The following is a 14,444-nucleotide window of genomic DNA, read 5'->3' as shown; positions in this document are numbered from 1 at the left end:
AGTGAATCAGAGAGCACTGCAAACCAAGGACCCAACAGAGCCTTCTGGGTGAATCAGAGAGCACTGCAAACCAAGGACCCAACAGAGCCTTCTGGGTGAATCAGAGAGCACTGCAAACCAAGGACCCAACAGAGCCTTCTGGATGAATCACAGAGCACTGCAAACCAAGGACCCAACAGAGCCTTCTGGTGAATCAGAGAGCACTGCAAACCAAGGACCCAACAGAGCCTTCTGGGTGAATCACGAGCACTGCAAACCAAGGACCCAACAGAGCCTTCTGGGTGAATCAGAGAGCACTGCAAACCAAGGACTACAGGCCTTCTGGATGAATCAGAGCACTGCAAACCAAGGACCCAACAGAGCCTTCCGGATGAATCAGAGCACTGCAAACCAAGGACCCAACAGAGGTCCTGGATGAATCACAGACACTGCAAACCAGGACCCAACAGAGCCTTCTGGTGAATCAAGAGCACTGCAAACCAAGGACCCAACAGAGCCTTCTGGATGAAGAGACACTGCAACAGGACCAACAGAGCCTTCTGGATGAATCCAAGCACTCGAAACCAAGGACCCAACAGAGCCTTCTGGATGAATCAGAGAGCACTGCAAACCAAGGACCCAACAGAGCCTTCTGGATGAATCAGAGAGCACTGCAAACAAGGACCCAACAGAGCCTTCTGGGTGAATCAGAGCACTGCAAACCAAGGACACCAGAGCCTTCTGGGTGAATCAGAGAGACCTGCAAACCAAGGACCCACAGGGTTCTGGATGAATCCAGAGCACTGCAAACCAAGGACCCAACAGAGCCTCTGGAATGAAGAGCACTGCAAACCAAGGACCAAAGAGGTCTGGATGAATCAGAGCACTGCAAACCAAGGACCCAACAGAGCCTTCTGGGTGAATCAGAGAGCACTGCAAAAAGGCCCAACAGAGCCTTCTGGATGAATCAGAGGACTGCAACCAAGGACAACAGAGCCTTCTGGATGAATCACAGCACTGCAAAAAAGGACCCAACAGAGCCTTCTGGATGAATCGAGAGCACTGCAAACCAAGGACCCAACAGAGCCTTCTGGATGAATCAGAGAGCACTGCAAACCAAGGACCCAACAGAGCCTTCTGGATGAATCACAGAGCACTGAACCAAGGACCAACAGACCTTCTGGGTGAATCAGAGAGCACTGCAAACCAAGGACCCTACAGGGTCCTGGATGAATCAGAGCACTGCAAACCAAGGACCCAACAGAGCCTCGGATGAATCAGAGCACTGCAAACCAAGGACCCAACAGAGCCGTCTGGATGAATCACAGAGCACTGCAAACCAAGGACCCAACAGAGCCTTCTGGTGAATCAGAGAGCATAACCAAGGCCAACAGAGCTTCTGGATGAATCAGAGAGCACTGCAACCAAGGACCAACAGAGTTCTGGATGAATCACAGATGAAACAGGACCAACAGAGCCTTCTGGATGAATCAGAGAGCACTGCAACAAGGACCCAACAGAGCCTTCTGGATGAATCAGAGAGCACTGCAAACCAAGGAAAACAGAGTCTGATGAATCACAGAGCACTGCAAACCAGGACCAACAGAGTTCTAGATGATCTCAAACACAGCTCCAATCAGCTGAACATTCACACACACTGACCAGGTAGTAATCAACGAATCACAGAGCTGCCTGGAGAGATGGTCCAGATACTGAGCACTACCCACACACACACAACACAACACTCACACATAGGTAGACCATAGAGCGACTCCTGGTGAAGCTGAGCACACACATCACCACATAGGTAGACCATAGAGCTGACTCCTGGTGAAGCTGAGGGGAAAGAGCTGCTTATGACACTACCAGTGGCCCGCTCGGTAACAGAGCGGGTAAACCGGAAGGTCCGTCTCCCGAGGCAACCGGGAGAGGTCCGTCTCCCACGGTAACCGGGAGAGGTATATGTGACCATCAAAAGCATCTCTGTATTCCCAGTCATTTGAAATCCATCGATTAGGGACTAATGAATTTGATTTCCTTATATGAACTAACATCAGTAAAATCGTTGCGTTTATATTTGTGTTCAATATATATGAGCAGCAGAATCGAGGCCAAACAAGCGGCGCCAGTGTTGAGCTATTTCAGCTACAAAGCAAAACGCAAAGAGGCTTAATGACTAATTTAAATATAACAACACAAGCCCCAGCCAACAACTACCAAAGCTGCGACAGACATCGACTGTTATTTGATGAAAAACTCTGCTTCTTTTTCTGGTTTGGATGAATCAGAGAGCACTGCAAACCAAGGACCCAACAGAGCCTTCTGGATGAATCACAGAGCACTGCAAACCAAGGACCCAACAGAGCCTTCTAGATGATCTCAAACCACAGCTCCAATCAGCTGACATTCACACACACTGACCAGGTAGTAATCAACGAATCACAGAGCTGCCTGGGAGAGATGGTCCAGATACTGAGCACTACCCACACACACACACACACACACACTCACCACATAGGTAGACCATAGAGCTGACTCCTGGTGAAGCTGAGCACACACACTCACCACATAGGTAGACCATAGAGCTGACTCCTGGTGAAGCTGAGGGGAAAGAGCTGCGTTATGACACTACCAGTGGCCCGCTCCGGTAACAGAGCGGGTAAACCGGGAGAGGTCCGTCTCCCGAGGCAACCGGGAGAGGTCCGTCTCCCACGGTAACCGGGAGAGGTATATGTGACCATCAAAAGCATCTCTGTATTCCCAGTCATTTGAAATCCATCGATTAGGGACTAATGAATTTGATTTCCTTATATGAACTAACATCAGTAAAATCGTTGCGTTAATATTTGTGTTCAATATATATGAGCAGCAGAATCGAGGCCAAACAAGCGGCGCCAGTGTTGAGCTATTTCAGCTACAAAGCAAAACGCAAAGACGGCTTAATGACTAATTTAAATATAAACCAACACAAGCCCCAGCCAACAACTACCAAAGCCTGGCGACAGACATCGACTGTTACCTTTCTGATGAAAAAACTCTGCTCTCCTTTTCTGGGTTTTCAACACAATCATGTTCTACACGGAGGGGAAACAGGAAGTGAGAAAGAGGAAGAGGAAGTGAGAGAGTAACAGAGTTTCCTAAGAGTAACATCCGGGAACTACCAGGAAACTGTAAAACCTTCAGTCATTTCAACGAGACATCGTCTTCAGATAGTATTCATACCCCCTTGACTTCTCACATTTTGTTGTGTTACAGCCTGAATTTAAAATGTATTAAATAGATCTCACATGTTATATCTAATATGTTTGCAAATGTATTGAAAATAAAATGCAGAGATCTCATATACGTAAGTACTCACACCTCTGGTGCAATACATGTAGAAGCACCTTTGGCAGCAATTACAGCTGTGAGTCTTTCTGGGTAAGTCTAAGAGCTTTACACACCTGGATTGTACAATATTTGCGCATAATAAAAAAAAAAATTAAATCTTCAAGCTCTGTCTCATTGGTTGTTCATCATTGCTTGACAACTATTTTCAAGTCTTGCCATAGATTTTGAAGTAGATTTAGGTAAACAGTAACTCGGCCACTCAGGAACATTCACTGTCTTCTTGGTAAGTAACTCCAGTGTATATTTGGCCTTGTGTTTTAGGTTTATTGTCCTGATGAATGGTGAACTCCTCTCCCAGTGTCTAGTAAAAGCAGACTGAACCAGCCACCACTATGCTTGGGCATATGGAAAGTGGTAGTCAGTGATGTGTTTGTCCCAAACAAACACTTTTTGGAAAATGTGTTATTCTGTACAGACTTGTTTTTTCTCTCTCTGTCATTTAGGTTCGTATTGTGGAGTAACTACAATGTTGTTGATCCATCCTCAGTTTTCTCCTGTCACAGACATTAAACTCTGTAAAATGTTTTATAATCACCATTGGCCTCATGGTGAAATCCCTGAGCGGTTTCCTTCCTCTCCGGCAACTGAGTTAGGAAGAACACCTATATCTTTGTAGTGACTGGTTGTATTGATACACCATCCAAAGTGTAATTAATAACTTCACCACACTCAAAGAGAAATTACATTTTTACCCATCTACCAATAGGTGCCCTTCTTTGCAAGGCATTGGAAACCCTCCCTGGTCTTTGTGGTTGAATCTGTGTTTGAAATTCACTGCTCAACTGAGGGACCATACAGATAATTGTATGAGCAGGGTACAGAGATGAGGTAGTCGTTATAAACACTTATTGCCCACCATGTGAGCTCATTTCTGCTCCTGAACTTATTTAGACTTAAAACAAAGGGATTGAATAGTTATTAACCATATTAAATTCCCCCCCCCCCACAAAAAAAAAATTCTCAAAACATAATTACACTGACATTATGGTGTAATTGTGTAGGCCAGAGACATAAAACCTCAATTTGATCAATTCTAAATTCAGACTAACAAACTGTGGAAAAAGTCAAGGGGTGTGAAAACTTAATTCGTTACCTTTACTTCTGATAGCCAGAGGATCGTCCCGAAAAGCCCCCTTCATGTCTTTAGAGGTCACCCCCTAGGAGGGGAAAAGACATCAAGAGATTTACATTTCTCAGATTTGTTTGTAACGCGTTTCCTTCATCACTCAAATCATGTCAGTAATGCCTTAGAGAGATGTCAATACTGATCGTATGAAGAAAAAAAAAGTGACACACATTGACCTCTTGTCCGTTGAGCTGGGCCAGATTCACCATCGCTGCGTCTCTGCTGGTATCAGTTGGACCTGTAAGTGTCAGAGCGCCACTGGTCAGATGGATGATCGAGGCCCGGTCCACAAGGCCTCTGACCCAGTCCGGTCAAAACACAGGCCCGGTCCACTAGGCCTCTGACCCAGTCCGTCACAACACAGGCCCGGTCCACAAGGCCTCTGACCCAGTCCGTCACAACACAGCCGGTACACAAGCTCTGACCAGTCCGGTCACAACCAAGGCCCGGTCCACAAGGCCTCTGACCCAGTCCGGTCACAACACAGCCCGGTCCACAGGCCTCTGACCCAGTCCGTCACACACAGGCCGGTCCCACAAGGCCTCTGACCCAGTCCGGTCACAACACAGGCCCGGTCCACAAAGGGTTAACAACTATGATTCACACAAAATCAGTACTCTAATTATTGATCCTCGATCAGTAGGCGGGAGTTCGATTTGCAATCGTAGCTTATAGCTGATCATGAAAGGCATATTTCACTGTGAAACAACATTAAATACACTTAAACGTAGTGTACAGGGAGGACCAACCGTGAGAGATAAGCTCCCGTCATCTACCCTCAGTCCATACCCAATATTGTTACACTAAACTAAGGAACCACGATCAACTGTTTGAGTTAACTCCACGCATCAAATGGACCACAACCAGCATTCACTTGAAGGTGTGTTTAGATTATTTTTTGTTGCTATTAATGCCTATTTATCTCTCCTCGCGCCCTATCATATTCTGTCTAGTCCTGTGGGTACCTTTGCCCTGTTCCCCCTTGTGTATTGCGGCTGTCATGCGGTGTTATTTGCTTAGGTTTCTCTACGGAGCACCTATATGATGGACAAACAGCCAGTCAAGGGTTCTCTACGGAGCCTATGAGGACAAGACAGCCAGTCAGGGTTCTAGGACCCTATGATGGACAACAGCCAGTCAGGGTTTCTCTACGAGCCCTATGATGGACAAACAGCCAGTCAGGGTTCTCTACGGACCCTATGATGGACAAACAGCCAGTCAGGGTTCTCGTACCGGAGCCCTATGATGGAAAACAGCCAGTACCGGGTTCCTCTAACGGAGCCTATGATGGACAAACAGCCAGTCAGGGGTTCCCTACGGAGCCCTATGATGGACAAGTCAATACTAAGGTTTATAAAGGTTTATAAACGTGTGCAGGACCAGAGAGACGCTTTCCCAGTCAGTAGCCGTAGAACCCAACCAACGCAACTGCTTGATAAAGAAACGTTTCTTAACAGTTGGAACAAGACACAAGAGAAAACATGGAAGTCCATTTATACAACCAGCTACTTCCCTTCGCTTCTCCTCAGGGAGCTATTCACCTGTAGAAGGCGCTTATACCGACATCTAGTTTCACCATGACCATCAATTTAGACAAGTGGTAGGGACAAAACAGACGAAGGGCACTACAGGAAGGCAAGTGGTGAGGGACAAACAGAGAGGGAACACCACAGGAAGGCAAGTGGTGAGGGACAAACAGAGAGGGGACACCACAGGAAGGCAAGTTGGTGAGGGACAAACAGAGAGGGACACCACAGGAGGAAGGCAGTGGTGAGGGACAAACAGAGAGGGATGGACACCACAGGAAGGGCAAAGTGGTGAGGGACAAACAAGAGGGACACCACAGGAAGGCAAGTGGTGAGGGACAAACAGAGAGGGACACCACAGAACGGAAGAGTGGTGAGGACAAACAGAGAGGGACACCACAGGAAGGCAAGTGGTGAGGGACAAACAGAGCAGGGACACCACAGGAAGGCAAGTGGTGAGGGACAAACAGAGAGGGAACACCAACAGGAAGGCAAGTGGTGAGGGACAAACAGAGAGGGACACCACAGAAGGCAGGTGCAAGAGGTGTAGGGACAAACAGACAGAGGGACACGCACAGGAGGCAAAGTGGTGAGGGACAAACAGAGAGGGACACTACAGGGGGCAAGTGGTGGGGACAAAACAGAGGAGGGACACTACAGGGGGCAAGTGGTGAGGGACAAACCGAGAGGGACACCACAGGAAGGCAAGTGGTGAGGGACAACAGAGGGACTCAAACAGGAAGGCCAAGTGGTGAGTGGCACAACGAGAGGGACTTATTCCACAGGAGCAAGTGGTGAGGAACAAACAGAGGGGGACACCACAGGAAGGCAAGTGGTGAGGGACAAACAGAGCTCCCAGCAGGTCAGGTGGAGTGTCTTTCGCTCACTGTTGTCACCATGGCGCTGTACGTCCATGGTGAGACTGCCCGTCTGCAGGGCATAGGTCATGGTGCCCTTCCACTGGCTGTGGGTCATCTCTGCCACCCTGTGCCCACCAACAGACACTATCTCATCACCTGCACGCAGCTGGCACAACTCTGCAGGACTACCTGGAGGGAGACGAGAAACTTTCACTATGTTGAGACTTGAATAGAGAGCGAGAGCGAAGCTACAGGACAGTAGGAGAGAGAGAGAGAAGCTACAGGACAGTAGGAGAGAGAGAGAGGAGCTACAGGACAGTAGGAGAGAGGTGTGACTGGAAATACTGACCGACCCAGAGGAACAGTATAAGGTTATAGATCTCTTGACTACAGGTCTCCAGAGTGGTTCTGACTAGGTCTCTGTTGCAGAGTAAGTCACACCTCTCTCTCTCACAGCTCTGTTTAAACATTCATGAATATCTCCCTGTACTGTAGCTACAGGACATGGTGGAACAACCAGTATGTCATTACTGATGACCCAGCCAGGTCAATTCAAACCTTTCTAGCACCAAGACACCTTTAGACTAAAACATACACCCCCCCCCCAAAAATACAAATATTCAGCTGTTTGTTCAAACTTCTAGTCATCCAATTACTTACTGGTTGWTGCTACATGTCTTTTGGCATCTTACCTACTTTGGGAAGCTCTTATTTGATTACAACCGATGCTAACAACAGTACACAGGACATCCGTGTCCCCATCCGTCCCCGAAGGAGCGGAGTCGACTCTCACCTGGTTGGATGCCTCCGACTCGTGCTCCTGTCGAGTCCCAGTGAGTGTTGAAACCAAAGTGTGGTCGACTGTTAAGCTTCAAGGTGAGACACACTCTGTCACTGTGACGTACCTGAGGAGGAGACACACACTGTCACTGTGACGTACCTGAGGAGGAGACACACACTGTCACTGTGACGTACCTGAGGAGGAGACACACACAAGGTGAAGGTGACACCTGGCGATTAAATGTCCCACGAAATCAGACCCCCCCCCTCTGACACACACAGGTTCAACCCTGAGGGGGGGGCCCCCCTCTCCCACAATTGAGGAGTGCCAAAATGGCTGCTCAATGGCTTCAATACAGCACCCCAGTCAGCCAGTCAGGGTTTATACACATCATTGTAGTAATCCAAGATGGCTGCTCAATGGCTTCAATACAGCACCCCAGTCAGCCAGCTAGGGTTTATACACATCGTTGTAGTAATCCAAGATGGCTGCTCAATGGCTTCAATACAGCACCCCAGCCAGCCAGGGTTTATACACATCGTTGTAGTAATCCAAGATGGCTGCTCAACGGCTTCAATACAGCACCCCAGTCAGCCAGCAGGGTTTATACACATCGTTTAGTAATCCAAGATGGCTGCTCAATGGCTTCAATACAGCACCCCAGTCAGCCAGCCAGGGTTTATACACATCGTTGTAGTAATCCAAGATGGCGTAGCAGTCCAGACGTGTAGTCTTGTCTTGTGTGTGTGTGTATTTTTCTTCGTATATATATATTTTTAATATTTTCAACATACTCTCCTGCAACCCACCTCAACCAATATGGTACGGATCTGCTATTTTCTTTACTTCAGAACCAGAACCCACAACAGAAGCTAGCCAGCTAACTAGCTAGTAGTCAGTTAGCCACTGCTAGCGGTCATCAGCTAACCTTCAGCCCGGTCAACTCCTGCCAGTCTGCGCAGCGCGATTCAACCCAGAGCATATCGGGGACTGCTTCCTCATCTCCACTTCTCCAGATTCCTACCGCAAGCTCTGAACCTTTTCACCTGGATCATCGCAGCTAGCTACCTGCTATCCGAATGGCTACTCCTGGCTAACGTCTCTTTATCACAGCTAGCTAACTGCTATCCGAATGGCTACTCCTGGCTAACGTCTCTGTCCGGAAGCAAGCGCCAGTTAGCCTCGTACTAGGCCCATCTCCCCGGCTAGCTGAAGAGGTCCATCAGCCAATTTCTTGGGCTCCAATACCTTTCCTGCCAATTGGCCTGGAGCCCTACACGGAGCCCTGCCGATCCATCACGACTGGTCTGCCGACATAACTGTCCGAGAGGGCTACAACAGACTCTTCCGTCGCGACGTCCCCCTCTGCTAGCCTCGGCCCGCTAGCTGTCTGAATCGCCGTGTCAACAGCTCGCCTAGCTACTCACTGGACCCTATGATCACTCGCCTACGCATGCCTCTCCCGAATGTCAATATGCTGTTTTGGTTAGTGATTATTGTCGTATTTCACTGTAGAGCCTCCAGCCCTGTCAATATGCCTTAGCTAGTCCTTTTGTTCCACCTCCCACACATGCGGTGACCTCACCTGGTTTAAATGGTGTCTCTAGAAACAATACCTCTGTCATCGTCACTCAATGCCTAGGTTTACCTCCACTGTATTCACATCCTACCATACCTTTGTCTGTACATTATGCCTTGAATCTATTCCTCTGCGCCCAGAAACCTGCTCCCTTTACTCTGTTCCCGAACACACTGGACGACCAGTTCTTATGGCCTTTAGCCGTACCCGTATCCTACTCCTCCTCTGGTGATGTAGAGGTTAATCCAGGCCCTGCAGCGCCTAGCTCCACTCCCATTCCCCAGGCACACTCATTTGTTGACTTCTATAACCGTAAAAGCCTTGGTTTCATGCATGTTAACATTAGAACCCCCCTCCCTAAGTTTGCTTTATTCACTGAAATTTCCATCCCTAACTACAACATTTTCCGACAAGATAGAACTGCCAAAGGGGGTGGAGTTGCAATCTACTGCAGAGACAGTCTGCAGAGTTCTGTCTTACTATCCAGGTCTGTGCCCAAACAATCAAGCTTCTACTTTTAAAAATCCACCTTTCCAGAAACAAGTCTCTCACCGTTGCCGCCTGCTATAGATCACCCTCTGCCCCCAGCTGTGCCCTGGACACCATATGTGAATTGATTGCGAACCCATCTATCTTCAGAGCTCGTACTGTTAGGTGACCTAAACTGGGACATGCTTAACACCCCAGCCGTCCTACAATCTAAGCTAGATGCCCTCAGTCTCACAAATTATCAATGAACCTACCAGGTACAACCCCAAATCCATAAACACGGGTACCCTCATAGATATCCTGACCAACCTGCCCTCTAAATACACCTCTGCTGTCTTCAACCAGGATCTCAGCCTGCGTCCGTTATGGGTCTGCGGTCAAACGACCACCCCTCATCACTGTCAAACGCTCCCTAAAACACTTCTGCGAGCAGGCCTTTCTAATCGACCTGGCCGGGGTATCCTGGAATGACATTGACCTCATCCCGTCAGTAGATGATGCCTGGCTATTCTTTAAAAGTGCCTTCCTCACCATCTTAAATAAGCATGCCCCATTCACAAAAAATGTAGAACTAGGAACAGATATGTCCCTTGGTTCACTCCAGACCTGACTGCCCTTCGATCAGCACAAAAACATCCTGTCGCGGACTGCATTAGCATCGAATAGCCCCCACGATATGCAACTTTCAAGGGAAGTTAGGAACCATTATACACAGGCAGTTAGGAAAGCAAAGGCTAGCTTTTTTCAAACAGAAATGTGCATCCTGTAGCACAAACTCCAAAAAAGGTTCTGGGACACTAAAGTCCATGGAGAATAAGAACATCTCCTCCCAGCTGCCCACTGCACTGAGGATAGGAAACACTGTCACCACCAATAAATCCACTATAATTGAGAATTTCAATAAGCATTTTTCTACGGCTGGCCATGCTTTCCACCTGGCTACCCCTACCCTAATCAAGAGCTCTGCACCCCCCACAGCAACTTTCCCAAGCCTCCCCCATTTCATATTCGTCACCAAACCCACTGGCTCCAGGTCATCTATAAGTCTCTGCTAGGTAAATCCCCGCCTTATCTCAGCTCACTGGTCACCATAGCAACACCCACCCGTAGCACGCGCTCCAGCTGGTCATCCCCAAAGCCAATTCCTCAATTTGCCGACCTTTCCTTCCAGTTCTCTGATGCCAATGACTGGAGACTCATATCTCCCTCACTAGCTTTAAGTACCAGCTGTCAGAGCAGTTTACAGATCATTGCACCTGTACATAGCCCATCTGTAAATAGCTCATCCAACTACCTCATCCCCATACTGTTATTTATTTTGCTCCCCAGTATCTCTACTTGCACATTCATCTTCTGCACATCTATCACTCCAGTGTTTAATTGCTAAATTGTATTTATTTCACCACTATGGCCTATTTATTGCCTTACCTCCCTAATCTTACCTAATTTGCACACACTGTATACAGACTTTTCTATTGTGTTTCTGACTGTACGTTTATCCCATCTATAACTCTGTTGTTGTTTGTGTCGCACTGCTTTGCTTTATCTTGGCCAGGTCACAGTTGTAAATGAGAACTTGTTCTCAACTGGCCTACCTGGTTAAATAAAGGTGTTCTCAACTGGCCTACCTGGTTAAATAAAGGTGTTCTCAACTGGCCTACCTGGTTAAATAAACACCTGCATATAACTACTATGACTGACCCTTAAAACAACACCTATCATACTACTATGGCTGGACCCTGTAAACAACACCTATCAATACTACTATGACTGACCCTGTAAAACAACACTATCATACTACTATGCTGACCTGTAAACAACACCTATCTACTACTATATGACCCTGTAAAACAACTATATACTAACTATGACTGACCCTGTAAACAAACCTATCCATACTACTATGACTGACCCTGTAAAACAAACACCTATCCATAATACTATGACTGACCCTGTAAAACAACACCTATCATACTACTATGACTGACCCTGTAAACACACACTTCATACTACTATGACTGACCCTGTAAAACAACACCTATCATACTACTATGACTGACCTGTAAACAACACCTATCATACTACTATGACTGACCCTGTAAAACAACACCTTCTACTACTTGCTGACCCTGTAAAACAACACCTATCTCATATATGACTGACCCTGTAAAACTCTGTCCTGTCTTCTATTACTACAGTTGGAGAACTCTAACTGAAGGGAATCGGTTCCTGCTCCCACCAAGACTGCTCTCACGCCCCAGAAAATGGTCACTATCTCCGAGGTCGCTGTCAGGGTCAGCCCTGGGCCACAGCCAATCAGAGCAGTGTGAACCAGGAAGTAAATGAGGAGGGTGGGAGTCAGACCCACCCTCCATCTGAAGGCCAGAGGGGGTCCCGGACTACCACCCACCCCCCCACGCGGAAGGGACCCTTCACCCCTTCTCTCCTGCCCAGCCTCCCTGTCTCAGTCAGACAGAATGCTCTGCAAGTCTGCATCTCAGGTGACTGCACAGGTGAGTCGCACAGGCTGCAAGGTGAGCTCGCACAGGTGATCAGCAAGGTGAGCTCTGCACAGGTGAGCTCGCAAGGCTCTGCACAGGTGAGCTCCACAGTCTTTACCTTGAGAAACACATCAGCCGTAACTGGGCTGTCATAATTAGGGCCAGAGTTTTACCCTATTTTTATTTTATTATTTATTTTCACCTTTATTTAACCAGGTACGAACTAGTTGATTGACACTTTATTTAACCAGGTCGGCAGTTGAGATCACCCTTTATTTAACCAGGTCGGCAGTTGAGAACACTTTATTTAACCAGGTAGGCCAGTTGAGAAACCTTTATTTACCAGTGGCCAGTTGAGGAACACCTTTATTTAACCAGGTTAGGCCAGTTAGAAACACTTATTTAACCAGATGAGCCGTGAGAACACTTTATTATAACCAGGTAGGCCAGTTAGAACACCTTTTATTTAACCAGTAAGGCAGTTTGAGAACACTTTTAATTTAACCAGGTTAGGCCAGTAGAACACCTTATTTATAACAGTACCGTTGAAACACTTTATTTAACCAGGTAGGCTAGTTTGAGACACCTTATTAACAGTGCGTGAGAACACCTATTTAAGTAATTATTACGGTAGCCAGTTGAGAACACCTTATTTAAGCCAGGTAGGCCATTGAAATCACCTTTATGTTAAACAGTAGGCCATGACGAACACCTTTTATTTAACAGGTAGCGCAGTTGAGACAATTCTTATTTAACCAGGTAGGCCAGTTGAGAAACCTTTATTAACAGGTAGACCAGTTGAGAACACCTTTATTTAACCAGGTAGGCCATTGAGAACACCTTTATTTAACAGGTGCGCAGTTGAGAACACCATTTATTTACCAGGTAGGCCCAGTTGAGAACACCTTATTTAACCAGGTAGCCAGTTGACGCAATTTATTTATACCCAGGTAGGCCAGTTGAAGAAAACACTTTATTTAACAGGTAGGCTAGTTAAACACTTTATTTAACCAGGTAGGCAGTTGAGAAACCTTTATTTAACCAGGTAGGCCAGTTAGACACCTTTATTTAACCAGTAGGCCAGTTGAGAACACTTTATTAACCAGGTAGCCAGTTGAAACACTTTATTTAACCAGGTAGGCTGCACTTCGTCCGTTGAGAACATTTAATACAGGTAGGCCAGTTGAGAACACCATTTATTAACCAGGTAGCCAGTTGAAGAACACTTTATTTACACAGGTAGGACCAGTTGAGAACACTTATAATTTAACAGGTAGGCCAGTTGAGAACACCTTTATTTAACCAGGTAGCCAGTTTGAGACACCTTTATATTTAACAGGTAGGCCAGTATGAAAACTTTATTAAACCAGGTAGGCCAGTTGAGAACACTTTATTTAACCAGGGTAGGCCAGTTGAGAAACACCTTTATTAACCATGGTGAGGAAACAGTGTAACCAGGGGGGGGTAGGCCAGTTGAGAACACCTTATTTCCCAGGTAAGGCCAGCTGAGAAACCTTATTTAAACCAGGTAAGGCCAGTTGCGAAACACTTTATTTAACCAGTAGGCAGTTGAGACACACTTTATTATAACCGGTAGGCTAGTTTGAGAACACCTTTATTAACGGACAGAGACTTATACAGGTCCAGTTTGAGAACACTTATTTTACCAGAGGTGGAACACTATACCAGGGCCATGAGAACACCTTTATTAACCAGGTAGCAAAGTTGAAACCCTGTTATTTAACCAGGAGGCAGTTGAGAGAAGCACTTTATTTAACAGGTAGGCCAGTTGAGAACACTTTATTTAACCAGTAGGCCAGCTTGAGACACCTTATTTAACCAGGTAGCCGTGAACATCTAACAAGCTTAGAGAAACCTTTATTTACCAGGTAGGCCAGTTGAGAACCACCTTTATACAGGCAGTTGAAACTTATAACAGGTGGCCAGTGTAAACACCTTTATTTACCAGGTAGAGGCCAGTTTGAGAAACACTTTATTTAACCAGGTAGCAGTGAGACACCTTTATTTAACAGTAGGGCAGTTGAGACACCTTTATTTAACCAGTAGGCCAGTGAGAAACCGTTTATTAACCAGTTAGCGCAGTTGAGAACACTTATTTAACAGGAGTAGGCCAGTTGAGAACACCATTTATTAAAGCAGTAGGCCAGTTGGAGAACACTTTATTTACCAGGTAAGGAGTTGAAGAACCCTTT

The 14,444-nt window shown here is 46.7% G+C and overlaps 1 pseudogene; it reads right to left on the bottom strand.

Moving 5' to 3' along the window:
* Nucleotides 1-14,444, bottom strand: part of LOC112075037 (LIM domain only protein 7-like) — a 69,576-nt pseudogene that overhangs the window by 15,349 nt on the left and 39,783 nt on the right.

The sequence above is a fragment of the Salvelinus sp. IW2-2015 genome, unplaced genomic scaffold (assembly GCF_002910315.2).
Source record: "Salvelinus sp. IW2-2015 unplaced genomic scaffold, ASM291031v2 Un_scaffold2949, whole genome shotgun sequence".
In the NCBI taxonomy this organism is placed as follows: Eukaryota; Metazoa; Chordata; class Actinopteri; order Salmoniformes; family Salmonidae; genus Salvelinus; species Salvelinus sp. IW2-2015.
This window is presented reverse-complemented; position numbering and strand designations above follow the sequence as displayed.